Source organism: Pygocentrus nattereri, chromosome 22 (assembly GCF_015220715.1).
Source record: "Pygocentrus nattereri isolate fPygNat1 chromosome 22, fPygNat1.pri, whole genome shotgun sequence".
Taxonomy (NCBI): domain Eukaryota; kingdom Metazoa; phylum Chordata; class Actinopteri; order Characiformes; family Serrasalmidae; genus Pygocentrus; species Pygocentrus nattereri.
In genome coordinates, this window is record NC_051232.1 from 13,515,652 (window position 1) to 13,530,597 (window position 14,946).

At 37.5% G+C, this 14,946-nt stretch overlaps 1 pseudogene; it reads left to right on the top strand.

Annotated features, from left to right (window-relative positions):
• The first annotated feature begins 1,401 nt into the window (after positions 1–1,401).
• Positions 1,402–13,271, top strand: LOC108436813 (annotated as a pseudogene).
• The last annotated feature ends 1,675 nt before the right edge of the window (positions 13,272–14,946 follow it).

A 14,946-nucleotide genomic window follows, 5' to 3' on the forward strand; every position in this document is an offset into this window, starting at 1 on the left:
GTCCCAAAGCTACAGTATATGGACCATTCTACTAAATTAAAGTAAGTTCAAACTGTAGCCCACAGTAAAAAAAAATAAATAAAAATGATTAAAAAAACAAGTTTTCAGTCCAAGGATTATGTTATGATTTGTTTACAATTTTGCCATTAATAAAATATTTATAAGTTAAAACTTTAAAAGTCAAATATGCTAAATATACAAAATCATCATTTATAGGGTATGTTCAATTGGGAGGGGGGGTCTGCTGTGAGCTCAAAATTTGCTGAAATTGTTACTATTGAAATATTTGGATAGTGTTCAGTGATGTTATGATTGTATTAATAGTGACTCAATGGAATATTCAGTAATTTATTTGAATAAATTAAATAAAATTAAGATGTGGGACCATTCACAGTAAAAGGATTTTAGCCTAAAATCCAACTTATTTAAAAGTCCGAAAGGGCCTTTGATTTTGAACCAGTAGGGTAGAATCATTCATATAAACATCAGTACCAGGAAACAGATCAGGAAACAATAATCTAAATTTTGTTTATGTTATTTAGATTTTGTTTCCTGATCTGTTTCCTGGTACTGATGTTTATATGAATGATTCTACCCTACTGGTTCAAAATCAAAGGCCCTTTCGGACTTTTAAATAAGTTGGATTTTAGGCTAAAATCCTTTTACTGTGAATAATGTAACTAACTAACATAACTGTTAATAATCTAAATTTTGTTTATGGTATTTAGATTTTAAGACTTCCAGGTGGCATGTGCATGTCACAACTCACCACTCAACATCAGGAATAAAATGTTATATTTCATAGCTGCGTCAGTGCTTCTTAGCTGTCTGCACAAGACAAAGCGTGACGTGATAAAGGAATTGTAGTCAGAGCCCTGTGGAAAAATGTAGCTGCATGTTAGAAGTTGACTGCAATCGTTATTGGGTTTCTTGTTTTATCTGTCATCTTTTATTAGCTGTAACTTCCGTTGCTCATCTTTTAGAACATAAAAAAGAGCCAACACAGCAGGAACTACTATGAATGGATTAATTCTTGGTTTAGATATTAGTTTTTAAAGGGACCAATCCAAGAAAAACACACTTGTACTGTTTTGTGTAGAAATGTATGATACCAAACACAAAGACTTATATCATGTATAATCAACATCTGCACAATGCAAACAAACCTGTTTCTGCAAACACATTCCTACACTGACTCATCACCACAACCAAAATATGCACATGCTGATCCCTGACCAAAAATAAACCTGTATCAAAAATAAACCTCAGATATAGATATGCATCCATAAATGTGAGATGGTAGAATTACATGAAATAACAATTTTAAAAACGTTCAATCTCTTGATCCATGTAAGAGAACATGAGAGCAAAGTTCACTCACCTTCCAAGCGTGACTTTACCATGCTTCCCACAGATGCTACTGCTAAGGGTGAGAGAATCTTAAGTCCTACTCCTCTAGGCCATCTCTCAATAACCCAAGCTGGAGTAGTTCAGTATTCCTGTAAATTTATAACAAAGTCTATCTATATTGGATCAATTCTAAAATATCCTTATACTGTTTTGTTAAGAGATGTATTTGTAATCGTCGTCTTCAATCTTCATGCGCAGATGCCATAAGGCAGTGAAGCCTTTCAGTCATGAGGTAGAACCTGCTGAACAAGAAATGGCGCTGAGCAAAACTGCTTTGCAATTTCTTTGCCTATCACACACAAAGTGCCGCTTGTTTCTGTTAGTAAGAAGAGCTCGCTGAGCTCAGTACTCAAATCAATGCTGAGACGTATGGATGCAATAAAACACCTAATAATAGGACATCCTGTTGCCACTACTTCAGGCCACAAATTCAGCATATCATTACTGTCATTGTCGTTGTCATAGTGCCAAAACCTTGGTTTTTATTTTTCCCATGCAGTGGTTTGAGTTAACTGGTCAAATTCCATGTATTTGTTGATTTTCTAACTGAAAATAAGTAAACACATCCTCTACAGAGAACACACTTCTGCTCATTTTAATACTGTCTATTGCTAAATGTAATATAATAGGAACAAAAGAACATAAAATGTGGCATGTGCAAAGGTTATGGAACATTTTCACTTTATATTTTTCCAGTATGTGAAGTGGGAGAAATACATAGAAACTGTGGAAGAAAAGTCACACAACGATGCCAGAGAATGTGAAGCCAACAAAGCATAGGCATGACTGTGTCGAAAATTTCATGATGAATGGACCAATAGAAACGGACCAAAATGACTTGTTTAAAATGAAATGGTTTAAACAGAAGGTTGAGATGGTTGAGATGGAATTCATAGATAAGAGGGAAGAGTTCCAGGCGTGCGCTTCCCTTCATACGTCAAAAAAAAAAAAAAATCAACTATGTGAGAAAACACAAGGATGTTAGATTAAATATAGAATTAACACTGATATAATGGAAGTAGCAGTAAACCCAACTCATACGTCTACAATTACTTATTATTATGTATTATTTTCATTGGCATCTTAGGATGTTTGAATTTTTATTTTTTGAGCAACCTGAAATCTGGGGGAAGTACATTTTCATAAACTGTACATTTACAGCAATGTTTTCCATTGTTTCATTTATGTAACGTTCTTGTCTGTCTGCTCCATGTTCATTTTTTGGTGCACACTTTGTTCGCTTTCTTGTAATCCAGGGTGTGTCTTAATGTTTGCACTGTGAGGTTATGTTTCTGTTTAATCATGAACACCTCAAGTGAAATCTAATTATAGTCTAATTATAACCTCCACAAGCATAAGAGGAAAATAGTGACTGATGAGAAAAGACCAACGTCAACCTACATGACACCAGCTGAACTCCTCACATAGTTTAAAGCATGTCTTTCATTTTTCGTTTTTGTCTTCTTTTGAAAGTTTCATTCGTCATCGCTGGGGAACAAGACTCTTTTGTTTTCGTTGGATTAGATAAGAGAAATATGCTTCCTGCTGTTTCTGTTACACTTGTGGATGCATATCTAGCACTTGCCCCACATGGACACCACCTCGAAGATTCTTTTTTCCTCCTCTGAACCGACGTGTTCTTCATTCTTCTACAGGGTGGGTCTCTGCTGCATGTGTCTGTCCGTGGCTCATGCTTCTGGTGATCCTCCGAGTGATTGTTTTGTTTGCCTGTTTGCATGCGACATAGACACCTGCCCACCTACACATGCACATACTTGCACATTCTCATCGTCATGCAGATTGTTACCATGTGGTCTGGACATAGTCTGATAGCGACACTGCATTGGAAACGAAACAAAATGCAATGTGGAGTGTCTGCTTTACAGGAATCCCTCCAGCATTTCTTCATAATTTATAACTGAGTAAGATGTAAGAAGTAATTCAGAGTGGTTTGGTGTGAAATAGTTCATTTAGACTCAGATTTCTTTACAGTGGTGGTGATAGGAAGCAGGGGTCACAACGTCTACAACACAAATATAGACATTTTATTTATTGTCCAAAAACCATCAGTGAACCTACACGAGTCTTGTACGTTTTACATGTAATCCTGATGAGAGTGGAACAACTGAAAAAAATATGTTTACTTTAGGGACTCTTTACACTATGAATGTATTAAAAATATGCTTTAGGCCAAAACCAACTGAAAAACAATGTCAGACATCAAGCAGTGTATTCATTACCAATTTGTATAATAGCTTTCTATAAGGGAGCTTTTAGAAGTGGACATCTGTGAACAATTCTGACTCAGAAAGTTTCACACAGCATCAAACCACTCTGAATGACTTTGTTTACATCTCAACCATTTAATTATGCAGATATTTTGAGCAGTCAATCGAGTTCCCATCTAATTCCAGGTGATATAGAATGAATCATATAGAAATCCCAACCAAAACAACAGAAATCATGTCACTGTCCAGTTACTGCACTGGGCATGTTTATAGACATAAAAATGCAAAGAGTATTACATGATGACTTATATTAATGTTTATGTAATAGTTGAACAGAATGAAGGCTCAACAGTTGAACTGCCCATAAAAAGGATAGAGGCTATTTCAAATTCTTCCTGTATTTCTTAGTTTAATACTACTACTACTACTATGCAGTTGTAGTAATACTAGGCAGTATAACCTTTCAAAACTGCTTATTCTGTCAATAAGTGCACATTTGCATATAAAATTATAAAACATAAGAATGTCTTTAGTAAAGTGATGAAGATATAGGTCAGAAGAATACAGATAGAAGAGCACAGGTTCGGTTCCTGATATTTGCTCGTTCCAGCCATCATACTGATTTCTTCAATTATACGTCCTGTTTAAATTCAATGAAGGATTGATAAGATAAACCAGGTTTGGGATGACAACTGTACTGGACTTCCTTGTAGAGACATTAGAAACAGTTGTTCAACGAGCACACTGGCATTAATGTTATTTCTTTTTGTTGTCATATTTGTGTTTTACCTGCTGTTTAAACACCTCAGATTAACAGAATTACATAATTTTTTATCGTTTTGTCTGACTCTTGATTTTATCAAAACTTAATACTGACAGTCATTGAGTTATTGACATAGTTATTGCTCATAGTTATTGAGTTCTGCTCATTTATATTGGCTTAAAAAGTGTCAAATAAATTTATGAGATGCAGACGTACATTCATTTTGGCCCTTGTGTCAAACACTTGCAAGTATTTCCTTGTTTTACCAGCACTGCAAGAAACATGCACGTCACAAGATAACTGTGATAAGCTGATAATCTCTTTGTTTTTCAAGGCCTCACCCTAAAAACCTCCTTGCCCTTTTCTCATAAAGGACATCTGATTACAAAACAATGACTCCTCAGTTCATATCTCTTCAGTCAGTGCAACCAGTTTAGGAGCGTTGTTTAATTAATGTAGTGAATTATAGTGACGCTTTTGTTCTGGTGGACCAGCGAGATCTGTGAAAATATAATCCTTTGTATTCACATAATTTTGCATGAACTGAGGTCAAAATATTTACACAAGGAAAGAGAAAGTCAAAAGAAAATAAATGTAAAATAATAGGACTTAAAAAGACCTGATAGACCACCAAAACTGTCCCCATCACATAGATAGAGTTAAAGCTCTCATCTTTGAGAGAGAGGAGAAAATCAAGCTCCACTCTTCATTCAGATCTGAAAACATCCACAGGTGTTTCTGTCCATCCTTCCACTGTGAGAAGACAACTCAACACTATGAATCTGCAAGGTTGAGTAGCTGACAAAAGCTCTTACTGAGAAGAGAAACAGACAAATCAAACAAAGCGGCTGCTGCTGCTCTCAGAACAATGGACTGACCACCCCAGAGTCCAGACCTCAACATCACTGAATGTGTTTGAGATGACTTGGATTGTGAGATGCAGAAAATGTTAAACCAACTTCTAAAACTGAACTTTGGAAGTGTGGGAAAAAATCCCTGCAGATTTCTTAGAGAAACTAAAAGTGAGAAGCCAAGACAAAGACAAAGTGAGGACACACTAGATAATGAAAAATATACATTTCTGTTTTATATATATATTTATATTATAAATAAACAATATGAGACTATATGCATCTTCTGGTCTCTGGCAGTTATTTTCTTCATTCATGTAACTTGTACATTGTTGGCAAAGGAGAGCAGTTAGTGGCTGTCTGCCAAAACTGATTCTGTTAAAATGAAACCAAAATAAAGATTTCAGAAATGAAAGAAGCAGACCCATATAGAAAAAATACACTGTAAAAACTGGCTCCTTCGTTCAACCTAAAAAAATGAGACTGCACATCTTAATGAAAGACATTAACTCAACTTAAATGCTACAGAAAGTTGGAGTAACTTAATATTCGAGTTGAATAAACTTATTGCAGTGTAGTTTAGACTTTTCAGCTTTACTTGATAAATATTTGGTTATCGCAGCTTTCTCGAGTAAAACTCACATCATTCCTGTTGGCTCTTATTAGCACATATTTCCATATTGGCCATGTCTTTTCACCATCTGTGTGTTGTCATTCTACCCAGCCTAGCTTCCCTTAGATTTCTAAACTTTTATGATTCATGCTGATCAGTACTGATCAAAAATAAGTGTTGAGAGAGCTGAGTTACTGAGCTCTTCTCTGCTGTTGAGGTGGTCTGTAGTGACATTAAGGTGGACAAAGCATTATTACAAATCCCTATGATAATAACCGAATTTGAATATGAATTTGTCAAAATGATATTCTAATGGTAAATTTAATGTAACATTACTTAAATATATTGAGAACAGCTTAAACATAAGTCCATAATTAAATAAATAAATACATCATATTAATATCAACGAATGCTGTTAGTGCAATTTACTCAATTTACTTACATGAAAATGAGTTATTGACCTTAAAGCATTTGTGGAAATCAGTTTCCTCAAATCATTTGAGTTGACTTAACTCATCAGGTTTTACGGTAGAAATAGTGCTGACTAAATAGTGTTTGTACTGACTAAATATAACTAAATAGTGTTTTGCATTGCACTTTGCATTAACTTTGTATGTATGTGCTAAATCAGTACATTTATGTACGTTTATTTTCGTATGGTACAGTTCTGAACATTTCTGGTTCACATTTTAGGTTTTGGAACGTATTTTGCCATAAATTACTATGTATTTTGAATATATTTTACATATATCAAGATACATGTCCATATATTTTTTCCATATGGGGAGAAAATGCAGAAAGACATCAGATAACTTCTAACCTATTTCTTTCAGAAAACAAGTGGGGATACATTCTCAGTGCAACAAAGTTAGCTTCAGCCCAGCAGCTAATATGTAAAACACACAGTGCTCTGTCCAGAAGCAGCCACAGAGGGAAAGAGAGTAGTATCTGTCTTTTCTGACCCAGCTGAGGACTTGAAACAAAGTAGTTAGCTAGTGGGCTTGCATAACGTTCAAGCAATCATTTGCTGAGCACATTCAGTGAAAATATATTTAAATATATTTTCTTCTTTGAATTCCCCTCTAACCTCATTGACTGCTTCGAATAGACAGAAAAGTTAAGTCTTAATTAACTAAACAACAATATCTTCTGAAATAGCAATGTTCCAATACTCCAGTTCAGTTCCAGAGACTTGCCAAGACGCAATGAGAAAACAATGACAAACAATGAGATTCCAACAGTCTGTAAAATCCTTTCTCTAGAGTTTGCCTTCACAATAAAATCATTCAAAGGTAGATAATTGGATTTTCTTGCATGTTTTTATGTTTTATGAATTTTATATGAATTATAGTAGGTCATGTTTCTGCATATCAAAATGACATTTTTTTGCAAAACATCCCATGTAAAAAAGGTATTAATAAGAATATTAGTTCACTTTGACTCATTGTGAGGTCTATTGTTTATTATTAACTAATTCACATGTTTTTCCATGCATTAAAATGAATGTAGTATTGAAGGGTAGGGGCCCCAAGCAGGTTGTCATTTAGCACCCTCAAGTGTCCAGAAACAGCTTTGGTAGTAAGGCTTGAACATTCCTACAGATAGATCTCAGTACACCAGTGGCACTGATAATGAGCTCCAGATAATGATCTGCTAAACATCACTGGCAGCTGAAGATCAACTCAAGGTTCATGAACACTGTGGTAGCTGCGTACTTTAATTCTCTCTTGGCGTCATTTTGTCTACATACAGCAGAATTCGCCTTGCATTCCTGGGCGTTTACTATGGCAACATACTGCAACTTTGAAAAAACAGCTACACAATCCATCAAAACAACACTAGTGTTTGTACAATAAGAAGTACTTTATCAACCACAACAGAATCACCACAGAAACATTAATAACTGTTGGCATTAAGGTAACTTCATTCATTTATGTAAATCTATATGAAGAGTCTTCCTCCAGGTCCTCCAGTTTCCTCCCACAGTCCAAAGACATGCAGTCAGGCCGACTGGACATGCTGAATTGCCCCTGGATGTGAGTGTGTGAGTGACTGTCTGTGTCTGTTTCTCTGTCTGCCCTGTGATGGACTGGCGACCTGTCCAGGGTATATCCTGCCTTCCGCCCAATGCCCGCTGGGACAGGCTCCGGCACCCCCACCCCCTCCTGGTTTGAGGGAGCTGGCAGATGTGTGTTTGTAAATTACATCTCTGTAGTCCATGACAGATAGTAAGGATGCCTCAACAATTCTTTTTCTAACATACACGGAGAAACAGGATTTATTTCTATATAGGTAACCGAGCTTCTGCCTACATTTGCTAACCAATTTATTAAAATGGGGTTTAAATGTGAGTTTATCATCCAGCCATATGCCAAGGTATTTATACTCTGTGACTCTCTTAATGTTGGATCCCATCAGGGTAGTGATATTTGTATCAAAGCCAATCTTTTGTAAGTTCCTTAAAAGAAGAGTGTGATCAACTGTATCAAACACTTTTGATAAATCAATAAAAATGGCAGCACGATGCTTCTTCCTGTCTATGGCCATGTAGAGATCATTTAAAACCAGTGTGGTAGAAGAGATGGTGCTGTGTCTTTCTCTAAAGCCAGACAGATTTTCGTGTAACAATTATTTAAGTTCTAAAATTTTAGCTAAATAGGACAATTTTGAGATTGGCCTGTAGTTATTTACAGCTGCTGCCTCGCCTCCTTTATACATGAGCTTTTTTTCCAGATCCTGGGAATTCTGCATGACAAAAGAGAGCGATTAAAAATATATGTTATGTATTGTAAAATAACTGGGGCTGCTAGACACAGGAAGTAAGGGGTTTTCATGGATTAATAGTAGTAAGAAATTTAGCTACTATGACTAGAGAGAAGGGCTGGAGTGAGAAGAGACCACGGCTCTGTGTAGCAGTAGAGTTGTTGTTAGTTTTATCTAACTGCAGATTCGAGTCTGTATTTTCAAAAATGTGGCCAGCTGCAGCAAAATGTGTGTTAAAAGCTCTACAGATTTCCTTCTGATCAGATATCAGTTGATCGTCAACTATAACACTAGTTGGAAGGGTTGAGGAATTGGTTTTAAGGGATTTTACAGTTTTCCAAAAGATCTGAGTGTTTGTAGAGCTGGTAATCAGGCTGAGATAATAATCTGATTTGGCCTTTCTAACTGCGGGGGTAGACCTGTTTCTCAGTTGTCTGAACGTGAGCCAGTGGCCTCTCCCTCCCATGCATCTAGCAGTGGACAAAGCTTTATTTGTGGCTTTAAACAAATGAAGAAATCTCGCTAGAGAACCAGGGACTTGTATCTGTCTCTTATTCTTTTCTTTTTGTGTGGGGCATATTTGTTTATCACCGTTAGAAATGATTTGCTACAGTGGTTTAGTGCCGAGTCAACATCTGGAATTTATAGTGTAAGGTGGATTGCACTCATTGCTAAGTCAGAGAGAAAAGCTTGTTCACTAAAATGTTTAAAATTTCTTCTAATTACCACCCGAGAGCCTGTTTTGTTCTTGTAACTATTTCCAATGCATCCAATGGGGCAGTGGTCACTAATAACTAAGTTTTCTGTCATTTTTACACCAATTATCATTATCACACGCATCCCTGTGTGTTTCTCATTATCGATATTCATCATTTTTTCACTTTATTAGAAAGAAAGCATCAAACTACATTTAACTTTTGAATCTACTTTAATGTTTTCCTTGTAAATCAAATTACACATACATATTAATACATATAATTGACTTTGTTTAGACACATACAATCAGCAATTCATCTCTAAGGCCTTTATTTCCTGGGCTTTGATTGTTGAACATAGTGTTTGTGACTTAGCAAACTGCTATGTAGTTTATTTTGAGGCTTTGGAGTACAGTGTGTCAGTTTTGTCACATCATTTTCACTTTGAGCTCTCTGGAAAAGCAATGAAATTATTGTGTTCACTAAATATATTCTGTATATAAATAAGGACAAATATTTGGTTTGGTCTAAAAAGTGTGTTGTGTGAAGGGTCCTGAAAATGCCTGTTAGCATTTGTAAATAACCGTAAGAACAAATTTACTATCAAATTCAAGTACACTTTACAAATGCAGCCCTTGCTTCTGTTTATACTGTATCATGGTGCTGCCCTCTATTGATGATGTAGTTCTCCTGCACTGTGAAATAAAGGCTGTACGGTTAATTCAGATTGAGCAGAGTTCTTCAAGTCCATGTTTTCCATGCTTTAAGATGCCTGTTTTAAGGTAGTAACTGAATGAAGAATTAGGTTTGTCATTGCAGGAAAAAAGAAAAAGCCATAATTAGAGATTTACATTAACAGCACAGAGAATAATATAATATAAATTTCATGGTAGATTTAGATTTAGTTTTTCTATTCAGCTAGATTTTTCTAACAAAGCTCACACTATGTGGGTTAAATGAACATGTGCTAGGGGTGGGAGCAGAGTTTTCCCTTTACTGACAGCTCATTTGCTCTCTCAGCCTAATAAGCCTTGTCCCTAGCAAAACAAACCCAGTGAATGAATGCTAGACAGCAAATAACCTAAAACAACATATAAAAGTATTTCCTGAATACAATATTATATCACAATACTTCAGGTCAATTTCATGATACACACTATGCATTACAATATTTACTTTTTCTTAGGTTTTCCTAGGTTTAATAAGCTGGAACAGAAAAAAAAGAATCAGTGGTGCCACATATAAAAAGACTATACTAACAATAACAACAAAAAACACACTAAATCCAGTTAAACAAGCCTAATTATTCCCACTTTGTAATGAAACACGTCGTTTGTCAGCATTCGTTTGTCAGCATTCTCAAGTACTAACAATATCCATGATATGCTCAGAAAAGTGTATTGTGACATAATTTATAAAAATAATGATAAAATGCCATCATATTGCACACATTGACCAGAATCTAAATGATTAACTGGCAGAAATGTATTGATTTTGATCAAGAACCCATAATACAATACAATATAATACAACATAATATGATATAATTGCTTTTGAACTTCAGTCAGATTTAGCTAAACTTGCCTGTGGTGTATTCCATGTATGTAACTGAGCCCTATAATGCTTTTTCAGTCAGCAAAAAATCTAATCTTAATCAACGCTGGTCTAATCTAACACACCCTGCACCTGAAGACTTAATTGGGCAGTTTAAGCTAGTGTCCTACAGTGACCCCTGCTGGATAGATTTACACAGTGAAAAATGATCCATCTTGTCAATTTAAGACCATAAGCCAACTCTGCACTTGGCTGAGTTCTCCCTTGTTCAAGGCACTAGAGCTCCCAAACTCAAACTGATTTTTCCCACTAACTGGCTCTCCAGCTATTATTCCAGACTGCCAGGTTTTGGGAATGGGGGGGCTTGCAGTGCTTTCTCTTCTTGGACTCTTGGCCACAAGTGGCTGTGACAACATTGAACATAAAAACTAGAAAGTTAACAAAATGTTAGACATAGATTTTTGCTTAGTTGACTTACAATTTGTTCAATTAAATTCAAAGTCTGCTATGTAACTTACTTTTTTAAAAATAAAACTAAATTTTATGTTTAAGTACATAGTGTTAGGCCAACTTATTATAAGTTGGATAATAAAAGGTGAAGAAGAAGGCAAGGTTGGTGATGTTTACACACATCACATTTGTTCACAAATAATCACAAATAATGACACTATTAGAAATAAACTATGTAACATATTTGATTTCTGACTGCTGTTGTTGTTGAAGGTTTTTTAAAAATACCAAGGTTTTAAAATAAAGATGATGCATAAACCTTTAATCAGTTTAATCAGTTGATTTAATCAGTCCCAGGCTGCCGGTGGATTCTGAAGGGATTCGAGAAGCTGATAAAGTGGGCCCAGATACATTTCAAACCTGTCAAATCAAGATCCATGGTGCTGAGGAAAGGAAAGGTGTTGGACAAGTTCTGCTTTAGCATCGCAGGTACAACCATTCCAACGATCACAGAGAAGCCAGTCAAGAGTTTGGGCAAGGTGTTTGACAGCTCTCTGAGAGAGTCAACATCTATTCAGTCAACCTGCGCTGAGTTGGATGGCTGGCTGAAATCCTTGGACAAGTCCAGTCTAGCTGAAGTTCAAAGCCTGGGTCTACCAGCATATCGTCCTTCCCAGGATCCCCGTTCTTATCTATGCCGACCCAATCTCTGCAGTTGAGACCTTAGAGAGGAAAGTCAGTAACCACCTCCGGAGATGGCTTGGGTTACCAAAGAGCGTGAGCAGCATCGCACTCCATAGGCGCAACAACAAACTGCAGCTGCCCTTCAGATCCTTGGAAGAGGAATTCAAGGTTACAAGAGCTATAGAAGTGGTACAGTACAAGGACTCTAGTGATCTGAAGGTGGCCAAAGCTGGAATCCTAGTGAGGTCGGGCAGAAAGTGGAAGGCAATGGAGGCTGTCCAAGAGGCTGAGGCAAGGCTGCGTCACAGGAGCCTGGTGAGCATTGTCACAAGAGGCAGAGCCAGTTTAGGATCCTTTCCAACTCCCCAAAGGAACACCAGAGGGAAGGAGAGGCGGCGCCTTGTTCAAGAGGAGGTGAGAGCAACTGTGGAGGAGACAAGATCATGCAAGGCAGTGGGAATGAAGCATCAGGGGGCTTGGACAAGTTGGGAGAATGCAGTTGAGAGGAAAGTGACCTGGGCTGAGATCTGGAAAGCCGAGCCTCACCGCATTAAGTTCCTCATCTGGGCGGTGTTTGATGTGCTTCCAAACCCATCTAATGTACACATATGGGGCATAGCAGAAACAACATGTCCATTGTGTTCCAAGAGAGGTACCCTTGAGCACATCCTCAGCTGCTGCACTACGGCACTTGGAGAAGGACGATACCAGTGGAGGCATGACTAAGTTCTTAAGACCATCGCTGAAGCCATCAGCACTGGACTTGTGTGGGCAAAGCAGTTTCGTCCCTCCAAGAAAACCATCGCCTTCGTCAGAGCTGGGGAGCAGGCAGCCCTGGTCAAAAGATCACCGTCAGGCATCCGGACCTCTGCTAGAGAGAGAGTGGCAGCTGTTGGTGGACCTCAAATGGCAGCTGAAGTTCCTCAGCCACATTGCTGTCACCACCCTTCGACCAAACATGTCCTCGTGTCTGAGTCGACCAAGCAAGCCATGCTGCTGGAGCTGACAGTCCAACGGGAAGACCGCTTGGAAGAAGCATTTGAGAGGAAGCTCTCCAAGTGTGCGGGACTGGTCAGTGACTGTCAGCAGGCTGGATGGAGAGCAAGGTGCCTCCAAGTGGAGATTGGATGCAGAGGTTTCGCGGCCCCTTCCTTGGCCAGAGCATTAAGCAGTGTAGGCATTGCGGGAGAGCGTTAGAGGAGAGCCATCTGTAATACCACCAAAGCGGCAGAGAGGGCCTCAAGATGGCTGTGGTTCTAGAGAGGAGAACCATAGAACCTGTGGTCTGATCAACCCTGGCTGGGTCACCTGGATGAGGGTGTATGATGTTGAAAGACCTGAAACACCCAGTGATTCCAGGAGCATCACTGTGTCAACATACATCAGCAGATGAATTTATACAGTAGAAACACATTGATCTCTAGTACACTTAGCTAACCTCTTTTTGCAGACACACTAGTGTCCATTTCACTGTCGAAATGAAAGTCAACTAATTTTTTAATCAATATTTATCAAATAAATATACTTTTCCTGTTACGTGCCTTGGCCCGCCGGGCGGGCTAGAAATGTGTCATAATTAATGTTTGCCCGTGTTTATGAATAATTATAGGGTCAATATAGACATCCAATATGTCATATGAAAGCTTAGAACCTCTGCTTGCCAGCTATCTAGCCAGTTTAGCTGTATTTCCTTTCAGAAAATAACCATTTTGGGCGAAATATACCTTGTTAGCAAAAGTTTTATTAAAAAATAAGCTTAATATTTTTTATATTTGCGGTTTTTATAAATCCATATTTGATCCAATGTGGGCATGTTATACATCATACCGTCTGGCTCTCCGGATTACGACGCGATGATCCGTTTTACAGTACGACGTAGGGTTTCCGAATTAGAGCCAAAAGAGTGTGGCATTTCAAACAGATTTTTTTTTTTCCGAAAACTGAACCTTGGTGCGTAATGACCCCTGGCGCTCGCCGAAACATGTCACACGCAAACAGCTCACAGCTTCGCTTACCTCTCCTTGTTGGCTTCAAAATGACACCACACCTGTGTATTTCCGGTAATGCATTCGGTAGTAATCCTCTTTTTTGTGCAAAGAGTGCTTGAAAAAAACAGAAGGCAAAAATATTTTATGTCTAATTTAAACCCAAATTAAAATATGTTCTCCTTGGGCTATCGCTTTCACACACACATGCTCGTAAAGCTGAGATTCTCCCCTTTCCAACGACACGTCAATCAAACCTGTCGACCAACCAGGTGTCACGTTAGGCAGACGCGCAACAGGGGAGGCGGGATATAAACAGGAAGATTAGCTGGGGATGGCACGCCAAGAGCGCAGCAGGCACGGTAAACACAGCTGAACATAATTATTTGGCTTTTATAATACAGTTGAAATTGTTGTTATAACAAACTTTTGTCAAATAATGTAAAGAAATACACCATAGGATGTTGCCATCAAGAGTAGGTAATACATAAACACTTTTTTTCCTGCAAAAATTGTTTTTTCATTTTGGAGAGGTTGTGGTCCTTTGGAGACTTCAAAGGGACACTTGGAGAAATGTACACAGAAATGTATTGTACACTATCTACTTTAGAGTGAATAACTTCTGATCAGTGAGGGTAATCAGTTTAAAATTTTACATGGTAAAAATTTGACCCCAAGGGGCAAAATATGGAACTGCAAAAACATTTCTTGGACATGACCTTCAGTTTATGGTCCCTAAAATCTAAAACAAAAAAAGAAATTTTGAAAAGCGCCTTGTTTTTTTTCCTATTTTTACCATATTTTGGCCATTATAGTTTAATTTCAATAATTTCAAGTGTTTTCAATTAATTTTGTAAAGGCTTTTGAGTAATAAAACTTCTTAAAATTGCCTCTGGATTATATAATATTTGAGTAAAAAGCATTAATATTTGGGTATGTCATTTCAGGCG